The 14,611-nt window shown below is 52.4% G+C and overlaps 2 long non-coding RNA genes across 2 annotated transcripts; one reads left to right on the forward strand and one right to left on the reverse strand.

Annotated features, from left to right (window-relative positions):
- Positions 1-2,904: 2,904 nt before the first annotated feature.
- On the forward strand, positions 2,905-8,602 carry LOC138915914 (uncharacterized). The gene is made up of 2 exons (XR_011422378.1): positions 2,905-7,584; positions 8,017-8,602. It is a non-coding gene; the product is annotated as an uncharacterized lncRNA (long non-coding RNA).
- Positions 8,603-11,282: 2,680 nt separating this feature from the next.
- On the reverse strand, positions 11,283-14,249 carry LOC138915913 (uncharacterized). The gene is made up of 2 exons (XR_011422377.1): positions 14,064-14,249; positions 11,283-11,651 (listed from the first exon to the last, which is right to left on the reverse strand). It is a non-coding gene; the product is annotated as an uncharacterized lncRNA (long non-coding RNA).
- Positions 14,250-14,611: the final 362 nt, after the last annotated feature.

Consider the following 14,611-nt stretch of genomic DNA (forward strand, 5'->3'; position numbering starts at 1 on the left):
GGTGTAGTGGTTAAGTTCGCACACTCTGCTTCGGCAGCCCAGAGGTTGCCAGTTCGGATCCTGGGCGTGGACCTACACACTGCTCGTCAAGCCATGCTGTGGTGGCGTCCCACATATAAAACGGAGGAAGATGGGCACAGATGTCAGCTCAGGGACACTCTTACTCGAAAAAAAAAAAGTTTACTTCACAATAACAAAAAGGTAACATTTTCAAGCTGAAGGACATCAGAGAACAGAAAGGGCATGCTCGGGCCTTCCCGGCAGAAGGATTGGTGCCAGATGAAGGTTCCCGCCCTGGAGAGTGGGTGGCGCCAGGAAAGACGGCATTCAAGGCTGCTTGGGGTTCTTGGGGATGAGTGATAATTGCCTGTAAAGCATCAGTGTGAGCAGACCCCTGCAGGGGCACACCAGCGCTCCCGCATCGAGAGGACCGGCCTGCCCCCTCCTGGAATCCAGGCCGCCCTCAGTGACTTACCTGACCAAGGGGACGCAGAGGACACGGCCTGCTGGACCTCTGAGGCTGGAGCCTAAGAACCCACAGCTTCTGATGGGGTCTTCTGGAAAGCTCACGCTTGGAATGTTCTGTCAGGACCCAGCCACCCTACAAGAAGCCCAAGCCACATGGAGGGGCCAGGAATGGACACTCCAGTCCACAGCCCAAGACCACAGCCAGCGTCAACCGCCAGCCATGGGAGCGAGCCATCTTGACATCCAGCCAGGAGGGCCTTCAGGTGACTGCGGACCCAGCTGATGTCCCACTGCAACGGCATGAGCGTCCCCACGCGAGAACCGCCCAGCCGAGCCCAGTCAACCCACAGAATCGTGAGAGGCAAGAATAAGCTGTTTTCAGCCACTAGGATTTGAGGCTTGTTACATGGTGGGAGGTCACTGGGACCTTGGGATGCCTCCAGCATTTTTGTAAGGTGAATACAGAAGACTTTCCCCTGATCTGTGGCTGCAAGGCTGGGATTCCTTGAAGGTGAAGCGTGGACACAGCAGGGTGTCTAGACCCCAGACGCAGTCCCATGGACGGCCACACCCAGCAGAACCGTCGTGGGCTCTGTCAGGGCCCACACAGTTAAATGGAGGACCTGGGGCCAGCTCAGTGGTGCGGTGGGTAAGTGCGCACATTCTGCTTTGGTGGCCTGGAGTTCACCGGTTTGGATCCCGGGTACAGACATGGCACTGCTTGACAAGCCATGCTGTGGTAGGCGTCCGATGTATAAAGTAGAGGAAGATGGGCACAGATGTTAGCTCAGGGCCAGTCTTCCTCAGCAAAAAGAGGAGGATTGGCAGTAGTTAGCTCAGGGCTGATCTTCCTCAAAAAAAAAAAAAAAAAGAAATAGAGGACCTGAACCCAGCCTCACAGGTGTGATGTGATGATTTAAAGAAATGATGCAGGAAAGCCCTCCACATGGGGCCTGACACATAGTAGGTGCCCCTGAAAATGTGAGCGCTCACTCACTCACCATGCGGGCCACCAGTTAAGATCCAAAATCAAAAGAGCTTGAATCAGAAGGAAATGCATTAATTCACAGAGCAAGAAATCCAGAGGTAGAGTGTTCCAGGGATCTTAAATTCAAACATTTACAAAATTTTAATTAAATTATACTTCAATAAAAATTTTACTTAAAAATACATATATTTATGGGTGCCCACTAATTGCAAGGCACAGTTCCAGGAGCTGAAGATATAGCAAAGTCCTTTAGGTGGCTGAGTGACATTATCAAGAACTTAGGTCCTTTTTCTTTCTGCCCTGCCATGCTCAGCCTGGCAGCTGAGTCACCAGATGGTGGCATCTACCCTGACATCACCTCCTTACACAGCATGTCCAGAGGCAGAACAAGAAATTTATTCTGGCTTCTCTTTTTTTTTTTTTTGGCGAGGAAGATTTGCCCTGAGCTAACATCCGTTGCCAATCCTCTTTTTTTTTTTTTGCTTGAGGAAGATTAGCCCTGAGCTAACATCTGTGCTAGTCTTCCTCTACTTTGTATGTGGGTCGCCACCACAGCACAGCTGATGAGCGGAGTGGGTCTGTGCCCAGGATCTGAAGCTACAAACCCTGGGCCACCAAAGCGGAGTGCATGGAACTTTAACCACTCACCCACGGGGCTGGCCCTCTTGTTCTCTCTTTAATTCAACTTTATTGAGGTATAATTTATGTGCAACAAAATATACCCATCTTAAGCATATAATGCAACAAATCCTTAAGGATCCGTTGCCCCTTGCTACTTTAAGATAGTTTCATCACGTATTTTTGTATGCCTAAACAATGTTTTGAGCTTTATAAAAATACTATCATTCTATATGGACTCTTCTGAATTTTGCTGTATTCATTCAACATTATTTTCTTGAGCATTTGTAGATCCTCCCTTTTCACTGCTGTATAATACTCTGCGGTGTGAATATACCACAATTTATTTATCCATTCTCCTTTTAATGGATATCAGCTTTGTTTCTTTTTGCTGTCAAACAGTGTTATTGCACACTTTCTTGGACATCTCACCTGGTGCCCATGCTCAGGATTCTCCCGGGTAAGTACCTGGGGATGGAGAGCCCGAGTGCAGGAGACTCATTTCTTTAATCCCAAGCTATTCTCCAGAGGGCTGTAGTAATTTGCCTCCCCCACCAGTGGACGAGATGTCCTGCTGATCCCCATCCTCACCCACAGTCATCTTAACTGTTGTCAACTTGAGGGTGTAAAGTAGAATCTCAGTGTGGCCCTTTTTTTTTTCCTCTAGATGTTTACATAAGGAGGGGCTGGCTTTTAGTCAGATGGGTGGGATCAAAAGATAGAGCAGGAAAGGAACACAGAGAGAGACTGTAATTACGACTGCATGATGGGTAGGGACAGTGGGCAGGCGGGGATGAAAAGAGGCGGCATGTGACGGACAGGAGGGCGTGGGAACCGAGGCGGAGACGGTGCTGAAAGCGCAGAGGGCAGTGGGGGCACCTGAGCAGCTGGCGTGAGAGGCAGCTGACCTCCGCGTGCACTTAACGTCTTTCCCCGCTGACTGACGAGGTCCGGCATCTTTTCCTATCAGATTAATCACAGAGCTAGGGAAGCAAGAGAATCTCAAAGGAGAAGACCAACAGACTGTTTCTTCTTGACTATTTCTTCAACGTTTCTATGCAATTGAAAGAAAGAAAAGAATACGGGCAATCTCAGACTGGGAAAAATCTTCACCAGAATCTGTGTTGTCCTAACAGCAGCTGATAGAAATGAACAAAGAAAAGGTAAGTCCCCACTCAGACATCCGGTACCAGCAGAGGACGAATCCCGAGAGAGGCGCTCTGGGGCAGCTCAGGGCCGAGGCAGGACGATTCTGCAGAGACTGCGGAGAGCACTGCACGTCTCCTGAACATCCCGTGAGACGCTTCAGGCAGCCCCCCAGGCTCCGCTGGTGTCAGGGGACACAACCCAGGCCTCCACAGCTGACCTCACAGGCCGGTTCAAGAGCTGTCGGATTTGCAAGACCCACATCTTACTTGTCGTTTCTTAAGTCAGTGAATGGAGATTTACCGACTCTGTGCCGGATGCTAGAGGTGAAGTGGCGACCAGGACAGACTTTGTCCCCGTCCTCATGGAGATGTCCACGTAAAGAGGGGGACAGATATTTAGATGCTGACATCACAGATGGGCAGGGTTAGGCTGGAGGAAACCCAGAGAGCTGTGGAAGCCCACAACAGACACCCGACCCCAGCCCCCCGGGGGGATCCCGGAGGGCTTCCCGGAGGAGGAGACATTCTAAAGGAGGCCTGAAAGATGTATGGAATTAGTTGTGAGGAGGAGGTTGGGAGAAAGAAGAGAGCTCCAAAAAGCATGTACAAGTGCGCAGAGGTGAGATGGAGTCTGGAATGTTCTAGACCAGCACGATCCAACAGAAACATAATGAGACCCACAAATGTGAGCCACAAACATAATTTTAAATTTTCTGGTAGCTACATTAAAAGAAAAAGAAACAAGTGAAATTAATTTTAATAATATATTTTATTTAATCCGATATATCCAAAATATTACATGTGATCAGATTAACATGTGATCAATACAAAAATTATTGAGATATTTTACATTCTGTTTTTTGGACTGAGTCTTTGAAACCTGGTGGGTATTTTACACTTAAAGTCATCTCGGCTCACATTAGCCGCACTGCAGGTGCCCAGCAGCCACGGGAGGTAGGTGGCTGCTGTCCTGAACACAGCAAGACCCTGGCTACTCAAAACATTGGCATCACTGGGGCGCTTGTCAGAGACGTGGAACTTCAGGCCCCTCCGACCCCTCCCGAGACCCAGTGACTCAAGAATCTGCATTTTAACAAGCCCCCAGGGGATCTATACACATGGCAGTTTGAAAACAACGGGTCCAGTCCTGCCCAAAACACTTCTGTCGCTTCCTATTGCCTTCATGATAAATGCCCAGCTATTGACTCTGGCAAACACTCATTCATTCATGCCTCACTGGGACTGAGCACCTGCTGATGTGGGGCCCTGTGCTGGGTGACGCAGGGGACACGGCGGGGATGAAGACAGACCTGATTCCTGCCCCATGGAGCTCCCGGGCAACTGATAGATAAGTACACAAATCTCTGTTTCGTTTTGACTCTCACACGTAACGTGCCTGAGGGGAAGCTACAGCGCGCAGTTGGTGGGACAGGAGGCCTGACCTGGTTTGGGTGGCGGGGGCATCCAGAAAAGAACCCAAATAAGGGAAGAGGCTACAACCATGGCAAGAAGCCACTGCAGATTAAATGTCCCGCTGCGGGTGACGGGGCTGCCAAGCGGCACCAGGCTGGCCACAGTCACGAAGAGGGATGGTTTTCAGGCTTCAGAGCGCCGGGGAGAAAGGCCTGGAGGATGGGGTTACAGGAAAGGGGCCAGGGAGAGCCAGCGGATGGTGTCCCACACGCACAGATCCCTCTGCTTCTGGAAACTGGGGGAGTGGGAACAGAGGCTCAGGGAGGACTCGGAGCAAGGAATTGTGGGTTACCTTTCCTTTAAAAGAAACTGTCTTAAAAAGATGTATCTAGATTCGCTTCAAAATAACTGAGCAGGGAAGAAAAATGTGCAGGACATGGACGGCACAGAAATGGCCCCCTCACAGTGACTGTAGCAGCTGGATGATGGGGACGTGGGCGTTCATTACACTTTTCTCTCTGCTTTTGTGTACGTTGGAAATTGTCCCTAAAAAAGCAGTTAAAAGTGTTTTTCTTTACAAATAATTGGGGATGTCAAAAAAGATTTTTAGCAGCTGGAGAGGAAAGTAATTGAAGCCCTTCTTCCAAAAAGAAGCGACTGCACCAGCAGCAACGTGAGCATCTCCTTTGAGAACGGAATCCAGGGGAAAGGTGCTTAAAGGCACAGACAGTGGAAGCAACCAGGACCCGGGTTCAAGCCTCAGTGCTGCCACTGTCTAGCGATGGAACCTGGGGGAAGGGCCTTCAGTTCTGAATGCCGCACGGACCACCTGGCACGACGACAGCAGCTCCGTCCTGAGGGCTGGGTGGGGACCACGGAATCAATGCACGTCAAGAGCTGACGAGGTGCCTGGCGCGAAGGTGGTGCTGTGTAAATGTTGCCATTTATTATTAAAGCATGTGCTGGTCAGATTTAAAACTGCAAAAGGTCTCGAAACGGATGCATTCACGGCTCCTTTCCACGGAATTCACCGTCCCGGTAGCCACTTGTATCAGAGTAGAAGCCAAGAATTCTCCCAACACCAATGTACCGGAGGAACCTTCCTTCACACGGATGAAGTCCTTCTATGTAATTTAGTTGTTCCTAACGCTTGTAAGATACCATTTAGATAAATCACATGAGTCATGTTTACAAAAACTGTGAAAATTAACGGTAGAAAATTCCCTCAGTTGGCGTGATTTAAAAGGAAGCTTACAGGCACCCCTTAAAGGTCACTGTGGCGTCGCGGTCACCGTGCCCAGAGAAACACATCTCTACTCTCTGCTTGCTGCTCTGGAATCTTGAAAGAGATAAGATGATTCCTGAAAGTCTTTTCCTCTTAAACTCAAAGATGATGTGACTGTTTCTTGTTTACTTAACTTCTTCCCCCACAACAGCTACTGGTGTCACATTACTGTGCGATGAAAACATGTTCCCTGCAAACATTTTTTAACAGTAAAGCTCCCCCCGTGCTTCCTACACTCAGAAATGCCCACTGCTGACATTTACTCGCCATCCCTACAGAGGATGATGTCTGGGACTGTCTCAAAACAATGTGAGCGGGGAGAAAGTGGGCGGGCGCGGACTGGGCAGGGCCGGCAGGGCTGAGGGTTGCTGGCGCAGGGTCCACGCGGAGGCCCGGGTGGTGCACGGGTCACGTTCAAGGAAACAAGAAGTTCAGTGTCTGAAGCTTAGGCAGTCAGGACACAGGCCGAGGTGATGGTCAGGGGCCAGTGGCACCGAGCCTTGGGTTAAGGAGTTAGGACCTTGTCCTGAGGACACTGGAGAAACACGGGAAAGCTCCAGGCAGGAGGACTTGATCAGATCTGCGTTCCACAAAAGTCCCTCTAAGGGCCAAGTGGAGGTGGGTTACAGAGAGACGGGAGGCCAGGGCCCGGGAGGAGGCCAGGCAGAGACAAGGTGGGAGAGGACAGGGTGGACCAAGGCAGGGCCATGAAAGGCGAGAAGGGGGCAGATGGGGGAGACAGCCAGGAGTCCTGGTGGACAAGCTAGGGAGACTGACGGGTGGAGCTGGTGGCCGGGGTGGGGAGCGAGGCATCAAAGACGGGCTCGGGGCTCTCTCGTGAGCCTGGGGTACGGAGGGGCCACTCCTGAGACAGGGGCCGAGAGGAGGAGCAGGTTTGCAATTTGGGACAAGGTGAGTGTTCGGGGCACAGGGATCATCCAGGGCTGAGGGCAGGAGGGGGCTTCGTGAGGCCTCAGGACCCCCAGGTCTGGGGCTCAGGGAGCAGGTCAGAACTGAGGGCAGAGAGTGGGCGCCATCAGCACAGAGACAGGAAAGAGACCATAAAAGAGTGTAAGATGGCCCAGGGGGGAGGACAGAAGAGCCCCCACATTTAAGGGATCCGTGAAAACAGGAACTTCCTGCAAAGAAGCAAGACAGAGGAGAAAGCTCAGGGGCCAGCATCATCACAGAAACGGAGGGGAGACTGTCCTTATAGAAGGCGGGAACGGCCAGCGCTGCTAGCGTCTGCCAAGGGGGCCCACAAGACAGACACGAAGAGTGACCACAGAGCCAGGCTTCTCACGGTCGGAGAAGGAAGTCACTAAGTAAGCCAGGGAGAGGTGAGGACCAACCCTCGAGCTGGTCAGAGCTATCAGTACAGACTCACGTTTCTCTTCATGCACAGATGTCTGTATCTATCCACATACAGAGTATAGACATGGGTATACTGGGTTTGTACACAGACATGTACTTCCCAGCTCTGTCAGCTGACGGGGACTAGAAACAGTGACAGCCCAGCAGCAATGACCACGCTCAGTGCCCAGACCTGGGTGTCTAAGTCCACCTCCAACAGAAGGAACCAGGGCCCCCTGGAGAAATGGCGATCCCAGGGCCGGAGCAGGGAAAACACAAGACAAGCCTGGAGCATCTCACAGCGCCAGGAGGTAAGGAGGTGCTCAAGGGAGGGAAAAAAAAAAAACACAGGAGGAAACCTGAAAGAGCCCCATGGCCCAAACTGGAACAATCTGACTGAAAAAATTAATTGCGATATTCTTGGGTTACACCCAAAGAATAAAAAAAACATCCGTGAGTCCAGACTGATATAAATTAACGACTGTACAAAGAAAATAAACAGGGTAGTGGGGACAAATCTTCCTACAGAAGAATCCCAAATAATAACTGCAGAAGAAATGAAGGAAATAGGAAATCGCCACTGGAACACCACAGTAGTAACTGCCGTGGACGAACGCTAAAACGAGCCGTGGAACTGAGGACAGCAGGGCCTTTGCACGGCTGCCACGTATCTTCCCGTGTTTATTAGTTACTGTGGTGGTCTTAACACATGCAGACAAATTCTTTGATATTTTTCCCTCCAGGAGCTGGAGCTTAATTCTCCTCCCTCCGAGTGTGGGCTGGATTTCGTGACAGAGTAAAGAGAGGGAAAAACAGCGATGCTCCAGCCGAGGAACCCGGCAGACGCCACCGGAATGAAGGGAGCCAGGTCAACACCAGCTGAGGGGTCCTCCTCCTCACACCTATGATCCCGATCTAACCGCGAGGAAAACGTCAGACAGATCAGACTGAGGGACATTCTAGAAAACACCTGACCGGTACTCCTCAAACTGTCACGGGCATGAGAAACAAGGAGAGACCGGGGAACTGTCACAGGTTGGAGGAGACCAAGGAGACGGGACGAATAAACGCAGCGTGGCATCCTGGATTGGATCCTGGAACAGAAGGAGGACGTTGGCGGAAAAACGGGTGGAAGATGGATAAAGTCTGGAATCCAATTAATAGACTACTAATTCATGCTAAATTCTTCGTTTTGACAAAGGTACTGTAATTATGTAGGATGTTAATAAGCTGGGTGTAGGGTATAAGGGAAGTCTCTGTTCCAAATTTGCAGCTTTTCTGTAAATCTAAAATTATTAAATAAAAACAGCTTTCTTAAGTGCCTACCAACCTGGCTGCACGCAGAGGCCTGCAGCGCCCGCCCCCTCCCACATCTGCCCCTTTAGCTCTCGCCTCACGTGTCCTCCACCCCAGGACGTCCTTCCTGTTACCTTGAATCGTGCCAGGCGCTCCCTCTGGGCCCCACAGCCTGTCTGGCGAGGGTCTCCGCTCGGGCTGTGCTCTGAGGGTGGCGTGGAGGCTGTCTCAGTCATCGCTGTGTCCCTCGAGAGCGAGGAGTAATGAGTGGCTCCCCGGCCGCTGTGGGGGGACCTGTGGCAGGCAGCGGCCGTGCTGGCTCCCGTCACTTCCCCCGACTCGACGCTGCCCCTCTGAGCCCAGTGCCGCTGGAGCCCACCTTCCTGGGCTCCCCGCCCCCAGCCACCCAAGGCAGGGCGCATCTGAGGCTATGTAAATGGCCTGTCCCCCCTAGCCATGAAAACAGGGTCAAATCACCCCCCCGCCCCACGCCTGCCCCCACTCCGCCTGTCAGCAATGCTTTGTGACTGCGACTATTTGAGACGTCACTGCGGGAATCCTCCAGCTACAGCAGGTTGAGCACCCCGGCTGTGCGACTCCTGTCTGAGGAATTTCAAATGGGGACAGAGGGGCTGTGGGGCACAGCACTGGAGGGGCACCCAGAGTCGAGGCAGGAGTCCACCCGGGGCCAGGCCAGTTGCCTGCAAACAGAGGAAGCAGCAGAGGCCCCGAGAGGCGGAGAGCACAGAGCCCAGGGAAGGAGGAAAGCAGAGCCCCTGCCCCATGTCCCAACGCTGTCCCATTCTCACGAGGCCCTCGTCCAGCCGACCGTCCTCACCCACCATCAGGCTGCTGGGGACCTGCCCTCGCAGCATCTCCCGACGACTGCCCCTCTTGCCCCGCCCTGCTCCAGGCCACTGCCATCTCTCTCCTGGATCGCTCCAGCACCGCCTCGCGGGCCCCTGCTCCCACTCCCTGACCTCGTTTCCATCTACACTCCCCTCCTTAGTAACCTCATCCTGGGCCTTAACGCTACGAAGATGAAAGTGACTCCCAATCTGCATCTCCAGCCCAGACCTGGGCCCTGAATGCCAGCGTCGTAGGCCGCCCTGCGGGCCCAGCGAGGCCACTGGGAGGCTCACACCACAGCCCTAGTCTTCCGCGGCTCCTGGCCTCCTTCCTTCCCGGCGCAGGCTAAACGCCTAAGGGTCGCTGACTCCCCCTCCGCACCCCACGCCTATGCCCCCCAATCCTGCCCACTCTTCCTTCAAACTACATTCAGTCTCCGACCGTGTCTCCCCACCTCCACCGCGGCCACTGCGGCCAGGCCGCCACCGTCCCTCAGCTGCACTAGTGTGGCAGCCTCCACACTGGAGTCCCGCTCCAGCCTGGAGCCCACACAGCAGCTGGCGACGCGAGACCGCAGCACTGTGGAGTTCAGAAGGCTCCGACTGCCTGTCCTTTCACTGAGAAGCCACTGCAAGTCCTCTGGCGGCCCAGCCAGCCCTGCGTGCCTGGCCCTCGGCTCCACCCCTCCCAGCTGCTCACTCCGGCCCAGTTCACTCCTCCAACACACCAAGCTGACCTCAGGGCCTTTGAACTCGCTGTTTTTTCTACTTGGAATGTCCTTCTTCCCAAAATATACACACAGCTGGCTTCCTCCCTTTGTGTCAGGTCCTCTTCCATCGACACTTTCTCAAAGATGTCTTATTTGACTCCTCCACCTAAAATGGTAGCTCTGTCCCTCTCCAGCCCTCCTCCCCTCAAGCTTATCATCAATATTTATTTTCTTATCACCCACCTTCCCCACTAGAACGTAAGCTCCATGAGGACAGGGCTTTTGAGGGGTTTGTTTACTGTTATAACAGCAGCACCTGAAACAGTGCTTGGCATGGAGTAAGTATTCAATATCTGACGAATCAACAAATAAATGAATAAAACCGTGGAATCAGTTAGGATGTTGGTTCCAAGTAATAGAAAGCCTGATTCAACTTAAATGATACAAAAAGACTAATGATACAAATTAATGGCTTAAATGATGCAAAAAGATTTATTGTATTCCCTAATGACAAAGTCCAGAAGTAATCTCACTTCAGGTAAGGCCTGATCCAGCACTTCACCAGTATCACCAAGGACATTTCTGTCTTTCCAGTAGGGCTTCCAAGAAAATGGCTTCATCCTTGTGGTGCTAAGATCGCTGTCCACACAACCTGGATGCATGCTTCATAGTAATTATCATCCCTGCCATATATTAGGTATTTGCTCTCTGTCAGACCCTGCCTCCTGACAGTAACCCCGTGAGATGAATAGTACTATACTCTCCATTTCACAGTGAAGAAACTGAGCCTCAGAGAGGTGAAGTCACATATCTAAAATCATACCACTCGTAAGTGGGTTAATAATGCTTTTATTTGCCCTCCTACCACTTCTGTAACAATCACAGAAATTTTAATACAGAGGAAACGATGCTGATAACAGCAGCTACCACGTACTCAGCCCGACGACGTGCCAGGATATCTTGCTAATGAAGTTAACTTCATTAACTTCTCTGTGCCCTCGTTTCCTCATCAGAATAATGGCAGTAACAACATTACCACACAGGCTGACCATGAGGATTAAATGAGCCAACACATAAAATGGTAAGATCTCAAAAAACGTTAGCTTGTTTCAGTCAGCTATTGCTGGATAACAAATTATCCCAAAACACAGTGGCTTAAAACAGCAACCGTTTATTTGCTCTCGATTCTGTAACTTGGGCAAGGCGCAGAGGGCGAGGTGACTCGGGATGGCTTGTCTCTACTCCACATGTTTTCAGCTGGGAACCAGGCTGGAACATCCAGGACGGCATCACTCACGTCTGGCAGCTCAGCTGAAACAGCGGGACAGCTCTCCTTCCGCGTCTCTCTCAAGCCAGGTAGCTGGACGCCCTCACACAGCGGCCCAGGCCTCCCGGAGTGAGAGCAGAGCTGCCAGGCCTTTTGTGGCCCGGGCCCCCAGCCTGCACAGCATCACTTCCACCACCTTCTACTGGTCCAAACAAATGACAGGGCAGCCCAGGTGAAAGGGGAGGGGACTCCACCTCCTGACGGCAGAAACAGCAAAGAGCGTGCGGCCTTCTTTAGTACCAGCTGTGTCAGTCTCATGCTAACAGCCTCGTCACGGGTCTCTACGTCAGTCCTTCAGCCCCTAAAGTTAACTCCATACGCAACAGCCAGAGGACCTTTCAGCACACGTAACTGAAAACGCCTCCTTCCACTGCCTAGAATTCCCTACAACCTCCACTCCCCAGGCGTAAGGACCCAAACTCCTTCAGCATCTGCGTGGTGCAGCCCTTGGCTCCCCCTCGGCCTCTAGGTGCCCCCCCGACCCTACATCCTGTTACCTCTTAATGGAGCTAAGGCCTATTCCTTCATCGCCTCAAACCTCACTTCCGGGGGCCACGTCAGACTTCCTGTCCAGCGTGTTCCTAGCGCCCTCCCCCTTTCTTCGTAATTTCATGTGTGTGTGATGAGCGCGTGATCTGAACCCCAGCCCGAGACCGAGAGCTCTCTGGGGACAGGGAAACCGTTTTGTTCTCTGCTGTGCTCCCAACGCTGAGCACAGAGCAGAGGCGAGATGAAATATTTGTTGAAGGTCTGAGACCTCAAAAAACTGGAAGGCAGCCCCTTAAAGTTCTGTGGAAAGAAGATCAACAGAGTCCCCAGGATGCCAGGTCAGGGGCTGTGCTCTGAAATCATCCATCCATCCATCCATTCATTCAACAAATAGTTACTGAGCCTGTGTGTGCCAAGAGCTCTCCTAGGTGTTGGATACAAAGCATGAAGTAGTCAACAGCCCCTGCCCTCATGAAGCCTGTGGTCTGCTGGACGAGAGGAGAGACAGACAATAAGTAAGACAGATAAATCAACTATATAGTGTGTTAAGTAATGATACGATAAGTGCTAAGAAAGAAGTTAACGGGAAGTTAACAGATGAATGTTAGTCGTACCATTACAGAAGGTGGTCAAGGAAGATCTCAAGGAGAAGGTGACATCTGAGAAAAGATCTAGAGAAGGTGAAGGGGAGCCTTGACTATTTGGGAGAAGAGTGCTCCAGGTAAAGAGAACAGCAAGCGCAAAGGCCCTGAGGCCAGAGTGGCTGGAGCAGAGTGAACAAGGAGAGAGGAGTAGATGATGTCAGAGAGGTAACGGGAACGGATCACGCAGGGCCTTGAGGCCATGGAGAAGACTCTTGCATTCTCTCTCTGTGACATGGGGCCACATGAGTGTCCTGAACAGGGCAGAGATGTGACCTGATGCAGGTGTTCACAGCATCCCTCTGACTGCATGTGACAAACTGACTGTGAGGAACAAGGGGACCACCGAGGAGGCTGCCATGATGGTCTAGGCAGGAGATGAGGATGGACAGGACAGGGTGACAGGAATGAGCTGGGAGGAAATGGACAGGTTCTGAATATACTTTGAAGGTATTTGCTGATAGACCACACACAGTCATAAGACAAAGGAGAGTCAAGGACAACTCCAAAGCTTTTGGTCTAAGCAATGACAAGGATAGAAGCGGCATTTACTGAGAAGAACGTGGGAGAAACAGGTTTCGGGGAAAAGACCAAGAGCTCAATTTGGCCAAAATAACTCTCAAGATCTCTCTGGACATCCAAGCGGAGATGCAATGTAGGCTGTCAGTGAGCAGGTCTGGGGAGAGGCTCTGGTCTGGAAAGAGAAATTGGGGATAAACGCTTCCATGCTTATCCCACATTTTTTACAGGACCTACACGATTTGGCTCCTGCTGATGTCTTGAGGCTCATCTTGCACCCTGCTAAGTCAGTGGATCACATACACACACACACACACACACACACACAACTCTTGAGCCCTGCACCTCCTAGCTATGTGATCTTGGGCAAGTTACTTAACTTTCTCTGCTCTCAGTATCCTCATCTGCAAAACGGCGATCATAATGGTACCTGCCTCCTAGGACAGTTCATTAAAAAAAATTTTTTTATTAAGCATCTACAGTATGCCAGGCACTGTTCTAGGTGCCGGAAATATTCTTTTCCCGCCTCTCTCCGCCGCGTCCTTCCACACAGCCTGTCAGCTCGGCCTCTTGCCGAGGAGCCTGCCGCAGCCGCCACCCCGGGCTCCCGACCTAGTGTCTCTCCCCTCAATCCACTCCCAGATGGCAGCAAACTGGGCCAGGCTCCTTCCCTTTAGAAACCCTCCCGTGGCTCTTCACTGCCATCAGGACAAAGTCCAAGCCCTCTAAATGGCCAACAAAATCTTCCACGATCTCATTCATACAGAACTTTCAATAAGATCTCCACCGACACCAGATCACCTGCAGCTCCCATCCGCACCGCAGGCTGCTCCGCATCGCACCCCCGCCACCCCCGGACACCCTTCCGTCTTCGGCCTCTGCTCACAGCTCCCCTCCTCCGGGAGCTTCCCCACCGCGCGCGGTGCGGGGTCCCTCCGCGTCCCACGACGCGTCCGTTACCTCACACACGCAGGGAGGCAGCGGGGCCCTTGCCTGTCCCTCCTGTCGACCGGGCTTCCCGCGAGCCGGGCCAGAGCGGCTACCGACGCCTCTCGGAGCAGGGCCGCTTCCGGCCTCAGCGCCTACACTCCGCTCGGTACCCACGAACGCCGCCGGCCTGCTCTCCCGGCACGGCCCGGAGACCCCGCCCTCCGCATGCCACGAGAACGCGACACCCGAGCTGGCCAGAACCACCCAATCACGGCCTTCTCCTCCTCTACAGCCCGCCTCCTGCATCCGGGCCCCGGGCGGCTTCTGACCACTGATAGGCTGCCTGAGGGCCCGCCCCTAACACGTGGGCGCGAAGAATTCTGGTCTTTGTAGTCCCCAAACGAAGGGCCAGAAAGCCACTGCTAGGCGTAACTCCGTTTCTCAAGAAGCGACGCACCCCGAGGCTAGGAGATCGTGCCCTTTGAATCAGGCAGCTCTGGATTGGCCGGTTGGGAGACAGAAGTTTCCGAATTGCCATTGAAACAGGCCCACTTACCTGCAACCTTGGGAATATCTTT

The sequence above is a fragment of the Equus caballus genome, chromosome 10 (assembly GCF_041296265.1).
Source record: "Equus caballus isolate H_3958 breed thoroughbred chromosome 10, TB-T2T, whole genome shotgun sequence".
NCBI classification, from domain to species: domain Eukaryota; kingdom Metazoa; phylum Chordata; class Mammalia; order Perissodactyla; family Equidae; genus Equus; species Equus caballus.